We start from the raw sequence: 27,922 nt of genomic DNA, 5'->3' as shown, positions 1-27,922 counted from the left end.
GCAATAAAAACTGAAAATGAGTGTCACGCCTAAACCAAAGGACTTATGCACACATTTCAACATGTATTTAGTTCAGGTTGACCTCCTGAAGCCTAAATCACCATTAATTTGACTACACAACTTATTCCTATGAAGGTACATTCAAAGTCACAAAACGTGCTCAACTAGGCCTGAAAGTGCATTTAAAGCAATAAAAACTCAAAATGAGTGTCACACCTAAACCAAAGGATTTATGCACACATTTCAACATGTATTTTGTTCAGGTTGACCTCCTGAAGCCTAAATGAGCATTTATTTGACTACACAACTCATTCCTATGAAGAAACATTCAAAGTAAAAAAACGGGCTCAACTCGGACTGAAAGTGCATTTAAAGCAATAAAAACTGAAAATGAGTGTCACGCCAAAACCAAAGGACTTATGCACACATTTCAACATGTATTTAGTTCAGGTTGACCTCCTGAAGCCTAAATGAGCATTTATTTGACTACACAACTCATTCCTATGAAGGTACATTCAAAGTCACAAAACGTGCTCAACTAGGCCTGAAAGTGCATTTAAAGCAATAAAAACTCAAAATGAGTGTCACGCCTAAACCAAAGGACTTATGCACACATTTCAACATGTATTTAGTTCAGGTTGACCTCCTGAAGCCTAAATGAGCATTAATTTGACTACACAACTCATTCCTATGAAGACACATTCAAACTCAGAAACGTGCTCTACTCGGCCTGAAAATGCATTTAAAGCAATAAAAACTGAAAATGAGTGTCACGCCAAAACCAAAGGACTTATGCACACATTTCAACATGTATTTAGTTCAGGTTGACCTCCTGAAGCCTAAATCACCATTAATTTGACTACACAACTTATTCCTATGAAGATACATTCAAAGTAAAAAAACGTGCTCAACTCGGACTGAAAGTGCATTTAAAGCAATAAAAACTGAAAATGTGTGTCACACCTAAACCAAAGGACTTATGCACACATTTCAACATGTATTTAGTTCAGGTTGACCTCCTGAAGCCTAAATGAGCATTAATTTGACTACACAACTCATTCCTATGAAGGTACATTCAAAGTCACAAAACGTGCTCAACTAGGCCTGAAAGTGCATTTAAAGCAATAAAAACTCAAAATGAGTGTCACGCCTAAACCAAAGGACTTATGCACACATTTCAACATGTATTTAGTTCAGGTTGACCTCCTGAAGCCTAAATCACCATTAATTTGACTACACAACTTATTCCTATGAAGATACATTCAAAGTAAAAAAACGTGCTCAACTCGGACTGAAAGTGCATTTAAAGCAATAAAAACTGAAAATGTGTGTCACACCTAAACCAAAGGACTTATGCCCACATTTCAACATGTATTTAGTTCAGGTTGACCTCCTGAAGCCTAAATGAGCATTAATTTGACTACACAACTCATTCCTATGAAGGTACATTCAAAGTCACAAAACGTGCTCAACTAGGCCTGAAAGTGCATTTAAAGCAATAAAAACTCAAAATGAGTGTCACGCCTAAACCAAAGGACTTATGCACACATTTCAACATGTATTTAGTTCAGGTTGACCTCCTGAAGCCTAAATGAGCATTAATTTGACTACACAACTCATTCCTATGAAGGTACATTCAAAGTCACAAAACGTGCTCAACTAGGCCTGAAAGTGCATTTAAAGCAATAAAAACTCAAAATGAGTGTCACGCCTAAACCAAAGGACTTATGCACACATTTCAACATGTATTTAGTTCAGGTTGACCTCCTGAAGCCTAAATCACCATTAATTTGACTACACAACTTATTCCTATGAAGATACATTCAAAGTAAAAAAACGGGCTCAACTCGGACTGAAAGTGCATTTAAAGCAATAAAAACTGAAAATGAGTGTCACGCCTAAACCAAAGGACTTATGCACACATTTCAACATGTATTTAGTTCAGGTTGACCTCCTGAAGCCTAAATGAGCATTAATTTGACTACACAACTTATTCCTATGAAGGAACATTCAAAGTAAAAAAACGGGCTCAACTCGGACTGAAAGTGCATTTAAAGCAATAAAAACTGAAAATGAGTGTCACGCCTGAACCAAAGGAATTATGCACACATTTCAACATGTATGTAGTTCAGGTTGACCTCCTGAAGCCTAAATGATCATTAATTTGACTACACAACTCATTCCTATGAAGGTACATTCAAAGTCACAAAACGTGCTCAACTAGGCCTGAAAGTGCATTTAAAGCAATAAAAACTCAAAATGAGTGTCACGCCTAAACCAAAGGACTTATGCACACATTTCAACATGTATTTAGTTCAGGTTGACCTCCTGAAGCCTAAATCACCATTAATTTGACTACACAACTTAATCCTATGAAGATACATTCAAAGTAAAAAAACGGGCTCAACTCGGACTGAAAGTGCATTTAAAGCAATAAAAACTGAAAATGAGTGTCACGCCTAAACCAAAAGACTTATGCACACATTTCAACATTTATTTTGTTCAGGTTGACCTCCTGAAGCCTAAATCACCATTAATTTGACTACACAACTTATTCCTATGAAGATACATTCAAAGTAAAAAAACGGCTCAACTCGGACTGAAAGTGCATTTAAAGCAATAAAAACTGAAAATGAGTGTCACGCCTAAACCAAAGGACTTATGCACACATTTCAACATGTATTTAGTTCAGGTTGACCTCCTGAAGCCTAAATCACCATTAATTTGACTACACAACTTATTCCTATGAAGGTACATTCAAAGTCACAAAACGTGCTCAACTAGGCCTGAAAGTGCATTTAAAGCAATAAAAACTCAAAATGAGTGTCACACCTAAACCAAAGGATTTATGCACACATTTCAACATGTATTTTGTTCAGGTTGACCTCCTGAAGCCTAAATGAGCATTTATTTGACTACACAACTCATTCCTATGAAGAAACATTCAAAGTAAAAAAACGGGCTCAACTCGGACTGAAAGTGCATTTAAAGCAATAAAAACTGAAAATGAGTGTCACGCCAAAACCAAAGGACTTATGCACACATTTCAACATGTATTTAGTTCAGGTTGACCTCCTGAAGCCTAAATGAGCATTTATTTGACTACACAACTCATTCCTATGAAGGTACATTCAAAGTCACAAAACGTGCTCAACTAGGCCTGAAAGTGCATTTAAAGCAATAAAAACTCAAAATGAGTGTCACGCCTAAACCAAAGGACTTATGCACACATTTCAACATGTATTTAGTTCAGGTTGACCTCCTGAAGCCTAAATGAGCATTAATTTGACTACACAACTCATTCCTATGAAGACACATTCAAACTCAGAAACGTGCTCTACTCGGCCTGAAAATGCATTTAAAGCAATAAAAACTGAAAATGAGTGTCACGCCAAAACCAAAGGACTTATGCACACATTTCAACATGTATTTAGTTCAGGTTGACCTCCTGAAGCCTAAATCACCATTAATTTGACTACACAACTTATTCCTATGAAGATACATTCAAAGTAAAAAAACGTGCTCAACTCGGACTGAAAGTGCATTTAAAGCAATAAAAACTGAAAATGTGTGTCACACCTAAACCAAAGGACTTATGCACACATTTCAACATGTATTTAGTTCAGGTTGACCTCCTGAAGCCTAAATGAGCATTAATTTGACTACACAACTCATTCCTATGAAGGTACATTCAAAGTCACAAAACGTGCTCAACTAGGCCTGAAAGTGCATTTAAAGCAATAAAAACTCAAAATGAGTGTCACGCCTAAACCAAAGGACTTATGCACACATTTCAACATGTATTTAGTTCAGGTTGACCTCCTGAAGCCTAAATCACCATTAATTTGACTACACAACTTATTCCTATGAAGATACATTCAAAGTAAAAAAACGGGCTCAACTCGGACTGAAAGTGCATTTAAAGCAATAAAAACTGAAAATGAGTGTCACGCCTGAACCAAAGGACTTATGCACACATTTCAACATGTATGTAGTTCAGGTTGACCTCCTGAAGCCTAAATGATCATTAATTTGACTACACAACTCATTCCTATGAAGGTACATTCAAAGTCACAAAACGTGCTCAACTAGGCCTGAAAGTGCATTTAAAGCAATAAAAACTCAAAATGAGTGTCACGCCTAAACCAAAGGACTTATGCACACATTTCAACATGTATTTAGTTCAGGTTGACCTCCTGAAGCCTAAATCACCATTAATTTGACTACACAACTTAATCCTATGAAGATACATTCAAAGTAAAAAAAACGGGCTCAACTCGGACTGAAAGTGCATTTAAAGCAATAAAAACTGAAAATGAGTGTCACGCCTAAACCAAAAGACTTATGCACACATTTCAACATTTATTTTGTTCAGGTTGACCTCCTGAAGCCTAAATCACCATTAATTTGACTACACAACTTAATCCTATGAAGATACATTCAAAGTAAAAAAACGGCTCAACTCGGACTGAAAGTGCATTTAAAGCAATAAAAACTGAAAATGAGTGTCACGCCTAAACCAAAGGCCTTATGCACACATTTCAACATGTATTTAGTTCAGGTTGACCTTCTGAAGCCTAAATGAGCATTAATTTGACTACACAACTTATTCCTATGAAGATACATTCAAAGTAAAAAAAACGTGCTCTACTCGGCCTGAAAATGCATTTAAAGCAATAAAAACTCAAAATGAGTGTCACGCCTAAACCAAAGGCCTTATGCACACATTTCAACATGTATTTAGTTCAGGTTGACCTTCTGAAGCCTAAATGAGCATTAATTTGACTACACAACTCATTCCTATGAAGGAACATTCAAAGTAAAAAAACGGGCTCAACTCGGACTGAAAGTGCATTTAAAGCAATAAAAACTCAAAATGAGTTTCACGCCTAAATCAAAGGACTTATGCACACATTTCAACATGTATTTAGTTTAGGTTGACCTCCTGAAGCCTAAATGAGCATTAATTTGATCACACAACTCATTCCCATGAAGATACATTCAAAGTCAGCAAGTGCCCTGCTCTGTCTGAAAATGCATTTGAATCAATAAAAACTAAAATTGAGTGTCATGCCTAAACCAAAGGACGTCTGCACACATTTCAACGTCTAAAGTGTTGTTTCCGATGCCTGCTAGTGTATGTGTGCGTGCGTGTGTGAGAGTGTGTAAGTGTGTGCGTGTGTTTGTGTGTGTTTGTGTGGGTGCGTGCGTGTGTGTATTGTGCGCACCCCCCCCCCCAAAAAAGTACTGTATTCGGATAAAAATGACGAATTACTCAGAGGTTTTAACTTTTGCTTGCACTTGATTTGTTCTGACACCGACGACGTCCACCAATGACAGCCCGAGTGGATCTAGCCCACGTGGTGTGAGAGCAGGGGGAGGTGAAAAGATGCAAAGCCTAGGTGATTGGCTGTGCATCTTTCAGTCTTCCACGTGGGTTAGTCTTTGATCTTCAATCAGTGTCCAAATGTTGTTTACATGCGTAGCGTGTGCGGATGTGTGTGCCTCTCATGAGTTTGTGTGTGTGTTTGCGCGCGCGTGATCGTGTGCCCATACATGTGTGAGTGTTTCTTTGATCTAAATCATCGTTGGTGTGTTGTTTACGATACGTGCTCGTCTGTGCGTACGTTTGTGTGAGTGTGTGTGCGTGCGTTTGTGTGTGTGCTTGCTGCGTGCTGGCGCGCTCGGAAGCGTGTGTGTCACAGAGAAAGAGAGGGAGCGGGATCGCTGGCCTGTATGTACTCTATGTGAAACACACAGGACATTTGTAATTTCGTCCCTTTCACATTTTTTGGCTTTTTTAAAAATAAAACTTATTTCATCAATGGTTCATAATGAGTGTCACGCCTAGACCAAATGACTTATGCACACAGTTCAACATTTATTTAGTTCAGGTTGACCTCCTGAAGCCTAAATGAGCATTAATTTGACAACACAACTCATTCCTATGAAGGTACATTCAAAGTCACAAAACGTGCTCAACTAGGCCTGAAAGTGCATTTAAAGCAATAAAAAACTCAAAAATGAGTGTCACGCCTAAACCAAAGGACTTATGCACACATTTCAACATGTATTTAGTTCAGGTTGACCTCCTGAAGCCTAAATCACCATTAATTTGACTACACAACTTATTCCTATGAAGATACATTCAAAGTAAAAAAACGGGCTCAACTCGGACTGAAAGTGCATTTAAAGCAATAAAAACTGAAAATGAGTGTCACGCCTAAACCAAAGGACTTATGCACACATTTCAACATGTATTTAGTTCAGGTTGACCTCCTGAAGCCTAAATGAGCATTAATTTGACTACACAACTTATTCCTATGAAGGAACATTCAAAGTAAAAAAACGGGCTCAACTCGGACTGAAAGTGCATTTAAAGCAATAAAAACTGAAAATGAGTGTCACGCCTGAACCAAAGGACTTATGCACACATTTCAACATGTATGTAGTTCAGGTTGACCTCCTGAAGCCTAAATGATCATTAATTTGACTACACAACTCATTCCTATGAAGGTACATTCAAAGTCACAAAACGTGCTCAACTAGGCCTGAAAGTGCATTTAAAGCAATAAAAACTCAAAATGAGTGTCACGCCTAAACCAAAGGACTTATGCACACATTTCAACATGTATTTAGTTCAGGTTGACCTCCTGAAGCCTAAATCACCATTAATTTGACTACACAACTTAATCCTATGAAGATACATTCAAAGTAAAAAAACGGGCTCAACTCGGACTGAAAGTGCATTTAAAGCAATAAAAACTGAAAATGAGTGTCACGCCTAAACCAAAAGACTTATGCACACATTTCAACATTTATTTTGTTCAGGTTGACCTCCTGAAGCCTAAATCACCATTAATTTGACTACACAACTTATTCCTATGAAGATACATTCAAAGTAAAAAAACGGCTCAACTCGGACTGAAAGTGCATTTAAAGCAATAAAAACTGAAAATGAGTGTCACGCCTAAACCAAAGGACTTATGCACACATTTCAACATGTATTTAGTTCAGGTTGACCTCCTGAAGCCTAAATCACCATTAATTTGACTACACAACTTATTCCTATGAAGGTACATTCAAAGTCACAAAACGTGCTCAACTAGGCCTGAAAGTGCATTTAAAGCAATAAAAACTCAAAATGAGTGTCACACCTAAACCAAAGGATTTATGCACACATTTCAACATGTATTTTGTTCAGGTTGACCTCCTGAAGCCTAAATGAGCATTTATTTGACTACACAACTCATTCCTATGAAGAAACATTCAAAGTAAAAAAACGGGCTCAACTCGGACTGAAAGTGCATTTAAAGCAATAAAAACTGAAAATGAGTGTCACGCCAAAACCAAAGGACTTATGCACACATTTCAACATGTATTTAGTTCAGGTTGACCTCCTGAAGCCTAAATGAGCATTTATTTGACTACACAACTCATTCCTATGAAGGTACATTCAAAGTCACAAAACGTGCTCAACTAGGCCTGAAAGTGCATTTAAAGCAATAAAAACTCAAAATGAGTGTCACGCCTAAACCAAAGGACTTATGCACACATTTCAACATGTATTTAGTTCAGGTTGACCTCCTGAAGCCTAAATGAGCATTAATTTGACTACACAACTCATTCCTATGAAGACACATTCAAACTCAGAAACGTGCTCTACTCGGCCTGAAAATGCATTTAAAGCAATAAAAACTGAAAATGAGTGTCACGCCAAAACCAAAGGACTTATGCACACATTTCAACATGTATTTAGTTCAGGTTGACCTCCTGAAGCCTAAATCACCATTAATTTGACTACACAACTTATTCCTATGAAGATACATTCAAAGTAAAAAAACGTGCTCAACTCGGACTGAAAGTGCATTTAAAGCAATAAAAACTGAAAATGTGTGTCACACATAAACCAAAGGACTTATGCACACATTTCAACATGTATTTAGTTCAGGTTGACCTCCTGAAGCCTAAATGAGCATTAATTTGACTACACAACTCATTCCTATGAAGGTACATTCAAAGTCACAAAACGTGCTCAACTAGGCCTGAAAGTGCATTTAAAGCAATAAAAACTCAAAATGAGTGTCACGCCTAAACCAAAGGACTTATGCACACATTTCAACATGTATTTAGTTCAGGTTGACCTCCTGAAGCCTAAATCACCATTAATTTGACTACACAACTTATTCCTATGAAGATACATTCAAAGTAAAAAAACGGGCTCAACTCGGACTGAAAGTGCATTTAAAGCAATAAAAACTGAAAATGAGTGTCACGCCTAAACCAAAGGACTTATGCACACATTTCAACATGTATTTAGTTCAGGTTGACCTCCTGAAGCCTAAATGAGCATTAATTTGACTACACAACTTATTCCTATGAAGGAACATTCAAAGTAAAAAAACGGGCTCAACTCGGACTGAAAGTGCATTTAAAGCAATAAAAACTGAAAATGAGTGTCACGCCTGAACCAAAGGACTTATGCACACATTTCAACATGTATGTAGTTCAGGTTGACCTCCTGAAGCCTAAATGATCATTAATTTGACTACACAACTCATTCCTATGAAGGTACATTCAAAGTCACAAAACGTGCTCAACTAGGCCTGAAAGTGCATTTAAAGCAATAAAAACTCAAAATGAGTGTCACGCCTAAACCAAAGGACTTATGCACACATTTCAACATGTATTTAGTTCAGGTTGACCTCCTGAAGCCTAAATCACCATTAATTTGACTACACAACTTAATCCTATGAAGATACATTCAAAGTAAAAAAACGGGCTCAACTCGGACTGAAAGTGCATTTAAAGCAATAAAAACTGAAAATGAGTGTCACGCCTAAACCAAAAGACTTATGCACACATTTCAACATTTATTTAGTTCAGGTTGACCTCCTGAAGCCTAAATGAGCATTAATTTGACTACACAACTCATTCCTATGAAGGTACATTCAAAGTCACAAAACGTGCTCAACTCGGACTGAAAGTGCATTTAAAGCAATAAAAACTGAAAATGTGTGTCACACCTAAACCAAAGGACTTATGCACACATTTCAACATGTATTTAGTTCAGGTTGACCTCCTGAAGCCTAAATGAGCATTAATTTGACTACACAACTCATTCCTATGAAGGTACATTCAAAGTCACAAAACGTGCTCAACTAGGCCTGAAAGAGCATTTAAAGCAATAAAAACTCAAAATGAGTGTCACGCCTAAACCAAAGGACTTATGCACACATTTCAACATGTATTTAGTTCAGGTTGACCTCCTGAAGCCTAATTTCAACATGTATTTAGTTCAGGTTGACCTCCTGAAGCCTAAATCACCATTAATTTGACTACACAACTTAATCCTATGAAGATACATTCAAAGTAAAAAATCGGGCTCAACTCGGACTGAAAGTGCATTTAAAGCAATAAAAACTGAAAATGAGTGTCACGCCTAAACCAAAGGACTTATGCACACATTTCAACATGTATTTAGTTCAGGTTGACGTCCTGAAGCCTAAATGAGCATTAATTTGACTACACAACTTATTCCTATGAAGATACATTCAAAGTAAAAAAAACGTGCTCTACTCGGCCTGAAAATGCATTTAAAGCAATAAAAACTCAAAATGAGTGTCACGCCTAAACCAAAGGCCTTATGCACACATTTCAACATGTATTTAGTTCAGGTTGACCTTCTGAAGCCTAAATGAGCATTAATTTGACTACACAACTCATTCCTATGAAGGAACATTCAAAGTAAAAAAACGGGCTCAACTCGGACTGAAAGTGCATTTAAAGCAATAAAAACTCAAAATGAGTTTCACGCCTAAATCAAAGGACTTATGCACACATTTCAACATGTATTTAGTTTAGGTTGACCTCCTGAAGCCTAAATGAGCATTAATTTGATCACACAACTCATTCCCATGAAGATACATTCAAAGTCAGCAAGTGCCCTGCTCTGTCTGAAAATGCATTTGAATCAATAAAAACTAAAATTGAGTGTCATGCCTAAACCAAAGGACGTCTGCACACATTTCAACGTCTAAAGTGTTGTTTCCGATGCCTGCTAGTGTATGTGTGCGTGCGTGTGTGAGAGTGTGTAAGTGTGTGCGTGTGTTTGTGTGTGTTTGTGTGGGTGCGTGCGTGTGTGTATTGTGCGCACCCCCCCCCCCCCAAAAGTACTGTATTCGGATAAAAATGACGAATTACTCAGAGGTTTTAACTTTTGCTTGCACTTGATTTGTTCTGACACCGACGACGTCCACCAATGACAGCCCGAGTGGATCTAGCCCACGTGGTGTGAGAGCAGGGGGAGGTGAAAAGATGCAAAGCCTAGGTGATTGGCTGTGCATCTTTCAGTCTTCCACGTGGGTTAGTCTTTGATCTTCAATCAGTGTCCAAATGTTGTTTACATGCGTAGCGTGTGCGGATGTGTGTGCCTCTCATGAGTTTGTGTGTGTGTTTGCGCGCGCGTGATCGTGTGCCCATACATGTGTGAGTGTTTCTTTGATCTAAATCATCGTTGGTGTGTTGTTTACGATACGTGCTCGTCTGTGCGTACGTTTGTGTGAGTGTGTGTGCGTGCGTTTGTGTGTGTGCTTGCTGCGTGCTGGCGCGCTCGGAAGCGTGTGTGTCACAGAGAAAGAGAGGGAGCGGGATCGCTGGCCTGTATGTACTCTATGTGAAACACACAGGACATTTGTAATTTCGTCCCTTTCACATTTTTTGGCTTTTTTAAAAATAAAACTTATTTCATCAATGGTTCATAATGAGTGTCACGCCTAGACCAAATGACTTATGCACACAGTTCAACATTTATTTAGTTCAGGTTGACCTCCTGAAGCCTAAATGAGCATTAATTTGACAACACAACTCATTCCTATGAAGGTACATTCAAAGTCACAAAACGTGCTCAACTAGGCCTGAAAGTGCATTTAAAGCAATAAAAAACTCAAAAATGAGTGTCACGCCTAAACCAAAGGACTTATGCACACATTTCAACATGTATTTAGTTCAGGTTGACCTCCTGAAGCCTAAATCACCATTAATTTGACTACACAACTTATTCCTATGAAGATACATTCAAAGTAAAAAAACGGGCTCAACTCGGACTGAAAGTGCATTTAAAGCAATAAAAACTGAAAATGAGTGTCACGCCTAAACCAAAGGACTTATGCACACATTTCAACATGTATTTAGTTCAGGTTGACCTCCTGAAGCCTAAATGAGCATTAATTTGACTACACAACTTATTCCTATGAAGGAACATTCAAAGTAAAAAAACGGGCTCAACTCGGACTGAAAGTGCATTTAAAGCAATAAAAACTGAAAATGAGTGTCACGCCTGAACCAAAGGACTTATGCACACATTTCAACATGTATGTAGTTCAGGTTGACCTCCTGAAGCCTAAATGATCATTAATTTGACTACACAACTCATTCCTATGAAGGTACATTCAAAGTCACAAAACGTGCTCAACTAGGCCTGAAAGTGCATTTAAAGCAATAAAAACTCAAAATGAGTGTCACGCCTAAACCAAAGGACTTATGCACACATTTCAACATGTATTTAGTTCAGGTTGACCTCCTGAAGCCTAAATCACCATTAATTTGACTACACAACTTAATCCTATGAAGATACATTCAAAGTAAAAAAACGGGCTCAACTCGGACTGAAAGTGCATTTAAAGCAATAAAAACTGAAAATGAGTGTCACGCCTAAACCAAAAGACTTATGCACACATTTCAACATTTATTTTGTTCAGGTTGACCTCCTGAAGCCTAAATCACCATTAATTTGACTACACAACTTATTCCTATGAAGATACATTCAAAGTAAAAAAACGGCTCAACTCGGACTGAAAGTGCATTTAAAGCAATAAAAACTGAAAATGAGTGTCACGCCTAAACCAAAGGACTTATGCACACATTTCAACATGTATTTAGTTCAGGTTGACCTCCTGAAGCCTAAATCACCATTAATTTGACTACACAACTTATTCCTATGAAGGTACATTCAAAGTCACAAAACGTGCTCAACTAGGCCTGAAAGTGCATTTAAAGCAATAAAAACTCAAAATGAGTGTCACACCTAAACCAAAGGATTTATGCACACATTTCAACATGTATTTTGTTCAGGTTGACCTCCTGAAGCCTAAATGAGCATTTATTTGACTACACAACTCATTCCTATGAAGAAACATTCAAAGTAAAAAAACGGGCTCAACTCGGACTGAAAGTGCATTTAAAGCAATAAAAACTGAAAATGAGTGTCACGCCAAAACCAAAGGACTTATGCACACATTTCAACATGTATTTAGTTCAGGTTGACCTCCTGAAGCCTAAATGAGCATTTATTTGACTACACAACTCATTCCTATGAAGGTACATTCAAAGTCACAAAACGTGCTCAACTAGGCCTGAAAGTGCATTTAAAGCAATAAAAACTCAAAATGAGTGTCACGCCTAAACCAAAGGACTTATGCACACATTTCAACATGTATTTAGTTCAGGTTGACCTCCTGAAGCCTAAATCACCATTAATTTGATCACACAACTCATTCCTATGAAGACACATTCAAACTCAGAAACGTGCTCTACTCGGCCTGAAAATGCATTTAAAGCAATAAAAACTGAAAATGAGTGTCACGCCAAAACCAAAGGACTTATGCACACATTTCAACATGTATTTAGTTCAGGTTGACCTCCTGAAGCCTAAATCACCATTAATTTGACTACACAACTTATTCCTATGAAGATACATTCAAAGTAAAAAAACGTGCTCAACTCGGACTGAAAGTGCATTTAAAGCAATAAAAACTGAAAATGTGTGTCACACCTAAACCAAAGGACTTATGCACACATTTCAACATGTATTTAGTTCAGGTTGACCTCCTGAAGCCTAAATGAGCATTAATTTGACTACACAACTCATTCCTATGAAGGTACATTCAAAGTCACAAAACGTGCTCAACTAGGCCTGAAAGTGCATTTAAAGCAATAAAAACTCAAAATGAGTGTCACGCCTAAACCAAAGGACTTATGCACACATTTCAACATGTATTTAGTTCAGGTTGACCTCCTGAAGCCTAAATCACCATTAATTTGACTACACAACTTATTCCTATGAAGATACATTCAAAGTAAAAAAACGGGCTCAACTCGGACTGAAAGTGCATTTAAAGCAATAAAAACTGAAAATGAGTGTCACGCCTAAACCAAAGGACTTATGCACACATTTCAACATGTATTTAGTTCAGGTTGACCTCCTGAAGCCTAAATGAGCATTAATTTGACTACACAACTCATTCCTATGAAGGTACATTCAAAGTCACAAAACGTGCTCAACTAGGCCTGAAAGTGCATTTAAAGCAATAAAAACTCAAAATGAGTGTCACGCCTAAACCAAAGGACTTATGCACACATTTCAACATGTATTTAGTTCAGGTTGACCTCCTGAAGCCTAAATCACCATTAATTTGACTACACAACTTATTCCTATGAAGATACATTCAAAGTAAAAAAAACGGGCTCAACTCGGACTGAAAGTGCATTTAAAGCAATAAAAACTGAAAATGAGTGTCACGCCTAAACCAAAGGACTTATGCACACATTTCAACATGTATTTAGTTCAGGTTGACCTCCTGAAGCCTAAATGAGCATTAATTTGACTACACAACTTATTCCTATGAAGGAACATTCAAAGTAAAAAAACGGGCTCAACTCGGACTGAAAGTGCATTTAAAGCAATAAAAACTGAAAATGAGTGTCACGCCTGAACCAAAGGACTTATGCACACATTTCAACATGTATGTAGTTCAGGTTGACCTCCTGAAGCCTAAATGATCATTAATTTGACTACACAACTCATTCCTATGAAGGTACATTCAAAGTCACAAAACGTGCTCAACTAGGCCTGAAAGTGCATTTAAAGCAATAAAAACTCAAAATGAGTGTCACGCCTAAACCAAAGGACTTATGCACACATTTCAACATGTATTTAGTTCAGGTTGACCTCCTGAAGCCTAAATCACCATTAATTTGACTACACAACTTAATCCTATGAAGATACATTCAAAGTAAAAAAACGGGCTCAACTCGGACTGAAAGTGCATTTAAAGCAATAAAAACTGAAAATGAGTGTCACGCCTAAACCAAAAGACTTATGCACACATTTCAACATTTATTTTGTTCAGGTTGACCTCCTGAAGCCTAAATCACCATTAATTTGACTACACAACTTATTCCTATGAAGATACATTCAAAGTAAAAAAACGGCTCAACTCGGACTGAAAGTGCATTTAAAGCAATAAAAACTGAAAATGAGTGTCACGCCTAAACCAAAGGACTTATGCACACATTTCAACATGTATTTAGTTCAGGTTGACCTCCTGAAGCCTAAATCACCATTAATTTGACTACACAACTTATTCCTATGAAGGTACATTCAAAGTCACAAAACGTGCTCAACTAGGCCTGAAAGTGCATTTAAAGCAATAAAAACTCAAAATGAGTGTCACACCTAAACCAAAGGATTTATGCACACATTTCAACATGTATTTTGTTCAGGTTGACCTCCTGAAGCCTAAATGAGCATTTATTTGACTACACAACTCATTCCTATGAAGAAACATTCAAAGTAAAAAAACGGGCTCAACTCGGACTGAAAGTGCATTTAAAGCAATAAAAACTGAAAATGAGTGTCACGCCAAAACCAAAGGACTTATGCACACATTTCAACATGTATTTAGTTCAGGTTGACCTCCTGAAGCCTAAATGAGCATTTATTTGACTACACAACTCATTCCTATGAAGGTACATTCAAAGTCACAAAACGTGCTCAACTAGGCCTGAAAGTGCATTTAAAGCAATAAAAACTCAAAATGAGTGTCACGCCTAAACCAAAGGACTTATGCACACATTTCAACATGTATTTAGTTCAGGTTGACCTCCTGAAGCCTAAATCACCATTAATTTGATCACACAACTCATTCCTATGAAGACACATTCAAACTCAGAAACGTGCTCTACTCGGCCTGAAAATGCATTTAAAGCAATAAAAACTGAAAATGAGTGTCACGCCAAAACCAAAGGACTTATGCACACATTTCAACATGTATTTAGTTCAGGTTGACCTCCTGAAGCCTAAATGAGCATTTATTTGACTACACAACTCATTCCTATGAAGGTACATTCAAAGTCACAAAACGTGCTCAACTCGGACTGAAAGTGCATTTAAAGCAATAAAAACTGAAAATGTGTGTCACACCTAAACCAAAGGACTTATGCACACATTTCAACATGTATTTAGTTCAGGTTGACCTCCTGAAGCCTAAATGAGCATTAATTTGACTACACAACTCATTCCTATGAAGGTACATTCAAAGTCACAAAACGTGCTCAACTAGGCCTGAAAGTGCATTTAAAGCAATAAAAACTCAAAATGAGTGGCACGCCTAAACCAAAGGACTTATGCACACATTTCAACATGTATTTAGTTCAGGTTGACCTCCTGAAGCCTAAATCACCATTAATTTGACTACACAACTCATTCCTATGAAGGAACATTCAAAGTAAAAAAACGGGCTCAACTCGCACTGAAAGTGCATTTAAAGCAATAAAAACTGAAAATGAGTGTCACGCCTAAACCAAAGGACTTATGCACACATTTCAACATGTATTTAGTTCAGGTTGACATTCTGAAGCCTAAATGAGCATTAATTTGACTACACAACTTATTCCTATGAAGATACATTCAAAGTAAAAAAACGGGCTAAACTCGGACTGAAAGTGCATTTAAAGCAATAAAAACTGAAAATGAGTGTCACGCCTAAACCAAAGGACTTATGCACACATTTCAACGTGTATTTAGTTCAGGTTGACCTCCTGAAGCCTAAATGAGCATTAATTTGACTACACAACTCATTCCTATGAAGGTACATTCAAAGTCACAAAACGTGCTCAACTAGGCCTGAAAGTGCATTTAAAGCAATAAAAACTCAAAATGAGTGTCACGCCTAAACCAAAGGACTTATGCACACATTTCAACATGTATTTAGTTCAGGTTGACCTCCTGAAGCCTAAATCACCATTAATTTGACTACACAACTTATTCCTATGAAGATACATTCAAAGTAAAAAAAACGGGCTCAACTCGGACTGAAAGTGCATTTAAAGCAATAAAAACTGAAAATGAGTGTCACGCCTAAACCAAAGGACTAATGCACACATTTCAACATGTATTTAGTTCAGGTTGACCTCCTGAAGCCTAAATGAGCATTAATTTGACTACACAACTCATTCCATTGAAGGTACATTCAAAGTCACAAAACGTGCTCAACTAGGCCTGAAAGTGCATTTAAAGCAATAAAAACTCAAAATGAGTGTCACGCCTAAACCAAAGGACTTATGCACACATTTCAACATGTATTTAGTTCAGGTTGACCTCCTGAAGCCTAAATCACCATTAATTTGACTACACAACTTATTCCTATGAAGATACATTCAAAGTAAAAAAACGGGCTCAACTCGGACTGAAAGTGCATTTAAAGCAATAAAAACTGAAAATGAGTGTCACGCCTAAACCAAAGGACTTATGCACACATTTCAACATGTATTTAGTTCAGGTTGACCTCCTGAAGCCTAAATGAGCATTAATTTGACTACACAAATCATTCCTATGAAGGAACATTCAAAGTAAAAAAACGGGCTCAACTCGGACTGAAAGTGCATTTAAAGCAATAAAAACTGAAAATGTGTGTCACACCTAAACCAAAGGACTTATGCACACATTTCAACATGTATTTAGTTCAGGTTGACCTCCTGAAGCCTAAATCACCATTAATTTGACTACACAACTTATTCCTATGAAGATACATTCAAAGTAAAAAAAACGGGCTCAACTCGGACTGAAAGTGCATTTAAAGCAATAAAAACTGAAAATGAGTGTCACGCCTAAACCAAAGGACTTATGCACACATTTCAACATGTATTTAGTTCAGGTTGACCTCCTGAAGCCTAAATGAGCATTAATTTGACTACACAACTTATTCCTATGAAGGAACATTCAAAGTAAAAAAACGGGCTCAACTCGGACTGAAAGTGCATTTAAAGCAATAAAAACTGAAAATGAGTGTCACGCCTGAACCAAAGGACTTATGCACACATTTCAACATGTATGTAGTTCAGGTTGACCTCCTGAAGCCTAAATGATCATTAATTTGACTACACAACTCATTCCTATGAAGGTACATTCAAAGTCACAAAACGTGCTCAACTAGGCCTGAAAGTGCATTTAAAGCAATAAAAACTCAAAATGAGTGTCACGCCTAAACCAAAGGACTTATGCACACATTTCAACATGTATTTAGTTCAGGTTGACCTCCTGAAGCCTAAATCACCATTAATTTGACTACACAACTTAATCCTATGAAGATACATTCAAAGTAAAAAAACGGGCTCAACTCGGACTGAAAGTGCATTTAAAGCAATAAAAACTGAAAATGAGTGTCACGCCTAAACCAAAAGACTTATGCACACATTTCAACATTTATTTTGTTCAGGTTGACCTCCTGAAGCCTAAATCACCATTAATTTGACTACACAACTTATTCCTATGAAGATAAATTCAAAGTAAAAAAACGGCTCAACTCGGACTGAAAGTGCATTTAAAGCAATAAAAACTGAAAATGAGTGTCACGCCTAAACCAAAGGACTTATGCACACATTTCAACATGTATTTAGTTCAGGTTGACCTCCTGAAGCCTAAATCACCATTAATTTGACTACACAACTTATTCCTATGAAGGTACATTCAAAGTCACAAAACGTGCTCAACTAGGCCTGAAAGTGCATTTAAAGCAATAAAAACTCAAAATGAGTGTCACACCTAAACCAAAGGATTTATGCACACATTTCAACATGTATTTTGTTCAGGTTGACCTCCTGAAGCCTAAATGAGCATTTATTTGACTACACAACTCATTCCTATGAAGAAACATTCAAAGTAAAAAAACGGGCTCAACTCGGACTGAAAGTGCATTTAAAGCAATAAAAACTGAAAATGAGTGTCACGCCAAAACCAAAGGACTTATGCACACATTTCAACATGTATTTAGTTCAGGTTGACCTCCTGAAGCCTAAATGAGCATTTATTTGACTACACAACTCATTCCTATGAAGGTACATTCAAAGTCACAAAACGTGCTCAACTAGGCCTGAAAGTGCATTTAAAGCAATAAAAACTCAAAATGAGTGTCACGCCTAAACCAAAGGACTTATGCACACATTTCAACATGTATTTAGTTCAGGTTGACCTCCTGAAGCCTAAATCACCATTAATTTGATCACACAACTCATTCCTATGAAGACACATTCAAACTCAGAAACGTGCTCTACTCGGCCTGAAAATGCATTTAAAGCAATAAAAACTGAAAATGAGTGTCACGCCAAAACCAAAGGACTTATGCACACATTTCAACATGTATTTAGTTCAGGTTGACCTCCTGAAGCCTAAATGAGCATTTATTTGACTACACAACTCATTCCTATGAAGGTACATTCAAAGTCACAAAACGTGCTCAACTCGGACTGAAAGTGCATTTAAAGCAATAAAAACTGAAAATGTGTGTCACACCTAAACCAAAGGACTTATGCACACATTTCAACATGTATTTAGTTCAGGTTGACCTCCTGAAGCCTAAATGAGCATTAATTTGACTACACAACTCATTCCTATGAAGGTACATTCAAAGTCACAAAACGTGCTCAACTAGGCCTGAAAGTGCATTTAAAGCAATAAAAACTCAAAATGAGTGGCACGCCTAAACCAAAGGACTTATGCACACATTTCAACATGTATTTAGTTCAGGTTGACCTCCTGAAGCCTAAATCACCATTAATTTGACTACACAACTCATTCCTATGAAGGAACATTCAAAGTAAAAAAACGGGCTCAACTCGCACTGAAAGTGCATTTAAAGCAATAAAAACTGAAAATGAGTGTCACGCCTAAACCAAAGGACTTATGCACACATTTCAACATGTATTTAGTTCAGGTTGACATTCTGAAGCCTAAATGAGCATTAATTTGACTACACAACTTATTCCTATGAAGATACATTCAAAGTAAAAAAACGGGCTCAACTCGGACTGAAAGTGCATTTAAAGCAATAAAAACTGAAAATGAGTGTCACGCCTAAACCAAAGGACTTATGCACACATTTCAACGTGTATTTAGTTCAGGTTGACCTCCTGAAGCCTAAATGAGCATTAATTTGACTACACAACTCATTCCTATGAAGGTACATTCAAAGTCACAAAACGTGCTCAACTAGGCCTGAAAGTGCATTTAAAGCAATAAAAACTCAAAATGAGTGTCACGCCTAAACCAAAGGACTTATGCACACATTTCAACATGTATTTAGTTCAGGTTGACCTCCTGAAGCCTAAATCACCATTAATTTGACTACACAACTTATTCCTATGAAGATACATTCAAAGTAAAAAAAACGGGCTCAACTCGGACTGAAAGTGCATTTAAAGCAATAAAAACTGAAAATGAGTGTCACGCCTAAACCAAAGGACTAATGCACACATTTCAACATGTATTTAGTTCAGGTTGACCTCCTGAAGCCTAAATGAGCATTAATTTGACTACACAACTCATTCCATTGAAGATACATTCAAAGTAAAAAAACGGGCTCAACTCGGACTGAAAGTGCATTTAAAGCAATAAAAACTCAAAATGAGTGTCACGCCTAAACCAAAGGACTTATGCACACATTTCAACATGTATTTAGTTCAGGTTGACCTCCTGAAGCCTAAATCACCATTAATTTGACTACACAACTTATTCCTATGAAGATACATTCAAAGTAAAAAAACGGGCTCAACTCGGACTGAAAGTGCATTTAAAGCAATAAAAACTGAAAATGAGTGTCACGCCTAAACCAAAGGACTTATGCACACATTTCAACATGTATTTAGTTCAGGTTGACCTCCTGAAGCCTAAATGAGCATTTATTTGACTACACAAATCATTCCTATGAAGGAACATTCAAAGTAAAAAAACGGGCTCAACTCGGACTGAAAGTGCATTTAAAGCAATAAAAACTGAAAATGAGTGTCACGACTAAACCAAAGGACTTATGCACACATTTCAACATGTATTTAGTTCAGGTTGACGTCCTGAAGCCTAAATGAGCATTAATTTGACTACACAACTTATTCCTATGAAGATACATTCAAAGTAAAAAAACGTGCTCTACTCGGCCTGAAAATGCATTTAAAGCAATAAAAACTCAAAATGAGTGTCACGCCTAAACCAAAGGCCGTATGCACACATTTCAACATGTATTTAATTCAGGTTGACCTCCTGAAGCCTAAATGAGCATTAATTTGACTACACAACTCATTCCTATGAAGGAACATTCAAAGTAAAAAAACGGGCTCAACTCGGACTGAAAGTGCATTTAAAGCAATAAAAACTGAAAATGAGTGTCACGCCTAAACCAAAGGACTTATGCACACATTTCAACATGTACTTAGTTCAGGTTGACCTCCTGAAGCCTAAATGAGCATTAATTTGACTACACAACTCATTCCTATGAAGGTACATTCAAAGTCACAAAACGTGCTCAACTAGGCCTGAAAGTGCATTTAAAGCAATAAAAACTCAAAATGAGTGTCACGCCTAAACCAAAGGACTTAGGCACACATTTCAACATGTATTTAGTTCAGGTTGACATTCTGAATCCTAAATGAGCATTAATTTGACTAAACAACTTATTCCTATGAAGATACATTCAAAGTAAAAAAACGGGCTCAACTCGGACTGAAAGTGCATTTAAAGCAATAAAAACTGAAAATGAGTGTCACGCCTAAACCAAAGGCCTTATGCACACATTTCAACATGTATTTAGTTCAGGTTGACCTCCTGAAGCCTAAATGAGCATTAATTTGACTACACAACTCATTCCTATGAAGGAACATTCAAAGTAAAAAAACGGGCTCAACTCGGACTGAAAGTGTATTTAAAGCAATAAAAACTGAAAATGAGTGTCACGCCTAAACCAAAGGACTTATGCACACATTTCAACATGTATTTAGTTCAGGTTGACCCCCTGAAGCCTAAATGAGCATTAATTTGATCACACAACTCATTCCTATGAAGATACATTCAAACTCAGAAACGTGCTCTACTCGGCCTGAAAATGCATTTAAAGCAATAAAAACTCAAAATGAGTGTCACGCCTAAACCAAAGGACTTATGCACACATTTCAACATGTATTTAGTTCAGGTTGACATTCTGAAGCCTAAATGAGCATTAATTTGACTACACAACTCATTCCTATGAAGATACATTCAAAGTACAAAAACGTGCTCTACTCGGCCTGAAAATGCATTTAAAGCAAGAAAAAATCAAAATGAGTGTCACACCTAAACCTACATTTAAAGTAAAAAAACGTGCTCTACTCGGCCTGAAAATGCATTTAAAGCAATAAAAACTCAAATTGAGTGTCACACCTAAACCAAAGGACTTATGCACACATTTCAACATGTATTTAGTTCAGGTTGACCTCCAGAAGCCTAAATGAGCATTTATTTGACTACACAACTCATTCCTATGAAGGTACATTCAAAGTCACAAAACGTGCTCAACTAGGCCTGAAAGTGCATTTAAAGCAATAAAATCTCAAAATGAGTTTCACGCCTAAATCAAAGGACTTATGCACACATTTCAACATGTATTTAGTTTAGGTTGACCTCCTGAAGCATAAATGAGTATTAATTTGATCACACAACTCATTCCCATGAAGATACATTCAAAGTCAGTAAGTGCCCTGCTCTGTCTGAAAATGCATTTGAATCAATAAAAACTAAAATTGAGTGTCATGCCTAAACCAAAGGACGTCTGCACACATTTCAACGTCTAAAGTGTTGTTTCCGATGCGTGCTAGTGTATGTGTGCGTGCGTGTGTGAGAGTGTGTAGGTGTGTGCGTGTGTTTGTGTGTGTTTGTGTGGGTGCGTGCGTGTGTGTGTGCGTGTGTGTTGTGCGCACCCCCCCCCCCCAAAAAAGTACTGTATTCGGATAAAAATGACGAATTACTCAGAGGTTTTAACTTTTGCTTGCACTTGATTTGTTCTGACACCGACGACGTCCACCAATGACAGCCCGAGTGGATCTAGCACACGTGGTGTGAGAGCAGGGGGAGGTGAAAAGATGCAAAGCCTAGGTGATTGGCTGTGCATCTTTCAGTCTACCACGTGGGTTAGTCTTTGATCTTCAATCAGTGTCCAAATATTGTTTACATGCGTAGCGTGTGCGGATGTGTGTGCCTCTCATGAGTTTGTGTGTGTGTTTGCGCGCGCGTGATCGTGTGCCCATACATGTGTGAGTGTTTCTTTGATCTAAATCATCGTTGGCGTGTTGTTTACGATACGTGCTCGTCTCTGCGTACGTTTGTGTGAGTGTGTGTGCGTGCGTTTGTGTGTGTGCTTGCTGCGTGCTGGCGCGCTCGGAAGCGTGTGTGTCACAGAGAAAGAGAGGGAACGGGATCGCTGGCCTGTATGTACTCTATGTGAAACACACAGGACATTTGTAATTTCGTCCCTTTCACATTTTTTGGCTTTTTTAAAAATAAAACTTATTTTCATCAATGGTTCATAATGAGTGTCACGCCTAGACCAAATGACTTATGCACACATTTCAACATTTATTTAGTTCAGGTTGACCTCCTGAAGCCTAAATGAGCGTTAATTTGACCACACAACTCATTCCTATGAAGGAACATTCAAAGTAAAAAAACGGCTCAACTCGGACTGAAAGTGCATTTAAAGCAATAAAAACTGAAAATGAGTGTCACGCCAAAACCAAAGGACTTATGCACACATTTCAACATGTATTCAGTTCAGGTTGACATTCTGAAGCCTAAATGAGCATTAATTTGACTACACAACTTATTCCTATGAAGATACATTCAAAGTAAAAAAACGGCTCAACTCGGACTGAAAGTGCATTTAAAGCAATAAAAACTGAAAATGAGTGTCACGCCTAAACCAAAGGACTTATGCACACATTTCAACATGTATTTAGTTCAGGTTGACCTCCTGAAGCCTAAATGAGCATTAATTTGACTACACAACTCATTCCTATGAAGGTACATTCAAAGTCACAAAACGTGCTCAACTAGGCCTGAAAGTGCATTTAAAGCAATAAAAACTCAAAATGAGTGTCACGCCTAAACCAAAGGACTTATGCACACATTTCAACATGTATTTAGTTCAGGTTGACCTCCTGAAGCCTAAATCACCATGAATTTGACTACACAACTTAATCCTATGAAGATACATTCAAAGTAAAAAAACGGGCTCAACTCGGACTGAAAGTGCATTTAAAGCAGTAAAAACTGAAAATGAGTGTCACGCCTAAACCAAAGGACTTATGCACACATTTCAACATGTATTTAGTTCAGGTTGACCTCCTGAAGCCTAAATCACCATTAATTTGACTACACAACTTATTCCTATGAAGATACATTCAAAGTAAAAAAACGGGCTCAACTCGGACTGAAAGTGCATTTAAAGCAATAAAAACTGAAAATGAGTGTCACGCCAAAACCAAAGGACTTATGCACACATTTCAACATGTATTTAGTTCAGGTTGACCTCCTGAAGCCTAAATGAGCATTTATTTGACTACACAACTCATTCCTATGAAGGTACATTCAAAGTCACAAAACGTGCTCAACTAGGCCTGAAAGTGCATTTAAAGCAATAAAAACTCAAAATGAGTGTCACACCTAAACCAAAGGATTTATGCACACATTTCAACATGTATTTTGTTCAGGTTGACCTCCTGAAGCCTAAATGAGCATTTATTTGACTACACAACTCATTCCTATGAAGGAACATTCAAAGTAAAAAAACGGGCTCAACTCGGACTGAAAGTGCATTTAAAGCAATAAAAACTGAAAATGAGTGTCACGCCAAAACCAAAGGACTTATGCACACATTTCAACATGTATTTAGTTCAGGTTGACCTCCTGAACCCTAAATGAGCATTTATTTGACTACACAACTCATTCCTATGAAGGTACATTCAAAGTCACAAAACGTGCTCAACTAGGCCTGAAAGTGCATTTAAAGCAATAAAAACTCAAAATGAGTGTCACGCCTAAACCAAAGGACTTATGCACACATTTCAACATGTATTTAGTTCAGGTTGACCTCCTGAAGCCTAAATCACCATTAATTTGATCACACAACTCATTCCTATGAAGACACATTCAAACTCAGAAACGTGCTCTACTCGGCCTGAAAATGCATTTAAAGCAATAAAAACTGAAAATGAGTGTCACGCCAAAACCAAAGGACTTATGCACACATTTCAACATGTATTTAGTTCAGGTTGACCTCCTGAACCCTAAATGAGCATTTATTTGACTACACAACTCATTCCTATGAAGGTACATTCAAAGTCACAAAACGTGCTCAACTCGGACTGAAAGTGCATTTAAAGCAATAAAAACTGAAAATGTGTGTCACACCTAAACCAAAGGACTTATGCACACATTTCAACATGTATTTAGTTCAGGTTGACCTCCTGAAGCCTAAATGAGCATTAATTTGACTACACAACTCATTCCTATGAAGGTACATTCAAAGTCACAAAACGTGCTCAACTAGGCCTGAAAGTGCATTTAAAGCAATAAAAACTCAAAATGAGTGTCACTCCTAAACCAAAGGACTTATGCACACATTTCAACATGTATTTAGTTCAGGTTGACATTCTGAAGCCTAAATGAGCATTAATTTGACTACACAACTCATTCCTATGAAGATACATTCAAAGTACAAAAACGTGCTCTACTCGGCCTGAAAATGCATTTAAAGCAAGAAAAAATCAAAATGAGTGTCACACCTAAACCTACATTTAAAGTAAAAAAACGTGCTCTACTCGGCCTGAAAATGCATTTAAAGCAATAAAAACTCAAATTGAGTGTCACACCTAAACCAAAGGACTTATGCACACATTTCAACATGTATTTAGTTCAGGTTGACCTCCAGAAGCCTAAATGAGCATTTATTTGACTACACAACTCATTCCTATGAAGGTACATTCAAAGTCACAAAACGTGCTCAACTAGGCCTGAAAGTGCATTTAAAGCAATAAAATCTCAAAATGAGTTTCACGCCTAAATCAAAGGACTTATGCACACATTTCAACATGTATTTAGTTTAGGTTGACCTCCTGAAGCATAAATGAGTATTAATTTGATCACACAACTCATTCCCATGAAGATACATTCAAAGTCAGTAAGTGCCCTGCTCTGTCTGAAAATGCATTTGAATCAATAAAAACTAAAATTGAGTGTCATGCCTAAACCAAAGGACGTCTGCACACATTTCAACGTCTAAAGTGTTGTTTCCGATGCGTGCTAGTGTATGTGTGCGTGCGTGTGTGAGAGTGTGTAGGTGTGTGCGTGTGTTTGTGTGTGTTTGTGTGGGTGCGTGCGTGTGTGTGTGCGTGTGTGTTGTGCGCACCCCCCCCCCCCCAAAAAAGTACTGTATTCGGATAAAAATGACGAATTACTCAGAGGTTTTAACTTTTGCTTGCACTTGATTTGTTCTGACACCGACGACGTCCACCAATGACAGCCCGAGTGGATCTAGCACACGTGGTGTGAGAGCAGGGGGAGGTGAAAAGATGCAAAGCCTAGGTGATTGGCTGTGCATCTTTCAGTCTACCACGTGGGTTAGTCTTTGATCTTCAATCAGTGTCCAAATATTGTTTACATGCGTAGCGTGTGCGGATGTGTGTGCCTCTCATGAGTTTGTGTGTGTGTTTGCGCGCGCGTGATCGTGTGCCCATACATGTGTGAGTGTTTCTTTGATCTAAATCATCGTTGGCGTGTTGTTTACGATACGTGCTCGTCTCTGCGTACGTTTGTGTGAGTGTGTGTGCGTGCGTTTGTGTGTGTGCTTGCTGCGTGCTGGCGCGCTCGGAAGCGTGTGTGTCACTGAGAAAGAGAGGGAACGGGATCGCTGGCCTGTATGTACTCTATGTGAAACACACAGGACATTTGTAATTTCGTCCCTTTCACATTTTTTGGCTTTTTTAAAAATAAAACTTATTTTCATCAATGGTTCATAATGAGTGTCACGCCTAGACCAAATGACTTATGCACACATTTCAACATTTATTTAGTTCAGGTTGACCTCCTGAAGCCTAAATGAGCGTTAATTTGACCACACAACTCATTCCTATGAAGGAACATTCAAAGTAAAAAAACGGCTCAACTCGGACTGAAAGTGCATTTAAAGCAATAAAAACTGAAAATGAGTGTCACGCCAAAACCAAAGGACTTATGCACACATTTCAACATGTATTCAGTTCAGGTTGACATTCTGAAGCCTAAATGAGCATTAATTTGACTACACAACTTATTCCTATGAAGATACATTCAAAGTAAAAAAACGGCTCAACTCGGACTGAAAGTGCATTTAAAGCAATAAAAACTGAAAATGAGTGTCACGCCTAAACCAAAGGACTTATGCACACATTTCAACATGTATTTAGTTCAGGTTGACCTCCTGAAGCCTAAATGAGCATTAATTTGACTACACAACTCATTCCTATGAAGGTACATTCAAAGTCACAAAACGTGCTCAACTAGGCCTGAAAGTGCATTTAAAGCAATAAAAACTCAAAATGAGTGTCACGCCTAAACCAAAGGACTTATGCACACATTTCAACATGTATTTAGTTCAGGTTGACCTCCTGAAGCCTAAATCACCATGAATTTGACTACACAACTTAATCCTATGAAGATACATTCAAAGTAAAAAAACGGGCTCAACTCGGACTGAAAGTGCATTTAAAGCAGTAAAAACTGAAAATGAGTGTCACGCCTAAACCAAAGGACTTATGCACACATTTCAACATGTATTTAGTTCAGGTTGACCTCCTGAAGCCTAAATCACCATTAATTTGACTACACAACTTATTCCTATGAAGATACATTCAAAGTAAAAAAACGGGCTCAACTCGGACTGAAAGTGCATTTAAAGCAATAAAAACTGAAAATGAGTGTCACGCCAAAACCAAAGGACTTATGCACACATTTCAACATGTATTTAGTTCAGGTTGACCTCCTGAAGCCTAAATGAGCATTTATTTGACTACACAACTCATTCCTATGAAGGTACATTCAAAGTCACAAAACGTGCTCAACTAGGCCTGAAAGTGCATTTAAAGCAATAAAAACTCAAAATGAGTGTCACACCTAAACCAAAGGATTTATGCACACATTTCAACATGTATTTTGTTCAGGTTGACCTCCTGAAGCCTAAATGAGCATTTATTTGACTACACAACTCATTCCTATGAAGGAACATTCAAAGTAAAAAAACGGGCTCAACTCGGACTGAAAGTGCATTTAAAGCAATAAAAACTGAAAATGAGTGTCACGCCAAAACCAAAGGACTTATGCACACATTTCAACATGTATTTAGTTCAGGTTGACCTCCTGAACCCTAAATGAGCATTTATTTGACTACACAACTCATTCCTATGAAGGTACATTCAAAGTCACAAAACGTGCTCAACTAGGCCTGAAAGTGCATTTAAAGCAATAAAAACTCAAAATGAGTGTCACGCCTAAACCAAAGGACTTATGCACACATTTCAACATGTATTTAGTTCAGGTTGACCTCCTGAAGCCTAAATCACCATTAATTTGATCACACAACTCATTCCTATGAAGACACATTCAAACTCAGAAACGTGCTCTACTCGGCCTGAAAATGCATTTAAAGCAATAAAAACTGAAAATGAGTGTCACGCCAAAACCAAAGGACTTATGCACACATTTCAACATGTATTTAGTTCAGGTTGACCTCCTGAACCCTAAATGAGCATTTAT

This window comes from Hippocampus zosterae, chromosome 1 (assembly GCF_025434085.1).
Source record: "Hippocampus zosterae strain Florida chromosome 1, ASM2543408v3, whole genome shotgun sequence".
Classification (NCBI taxonomy): domain Eukaryota; kingdom Metazoa; phylum Chordata; class Actinopteri; order Syngnathiformes; family Syngnathidae; genus Hippocampus; species Hippocampus zosterae.
Note: the sequence above shows the minus strand (reverse complement) of the source record.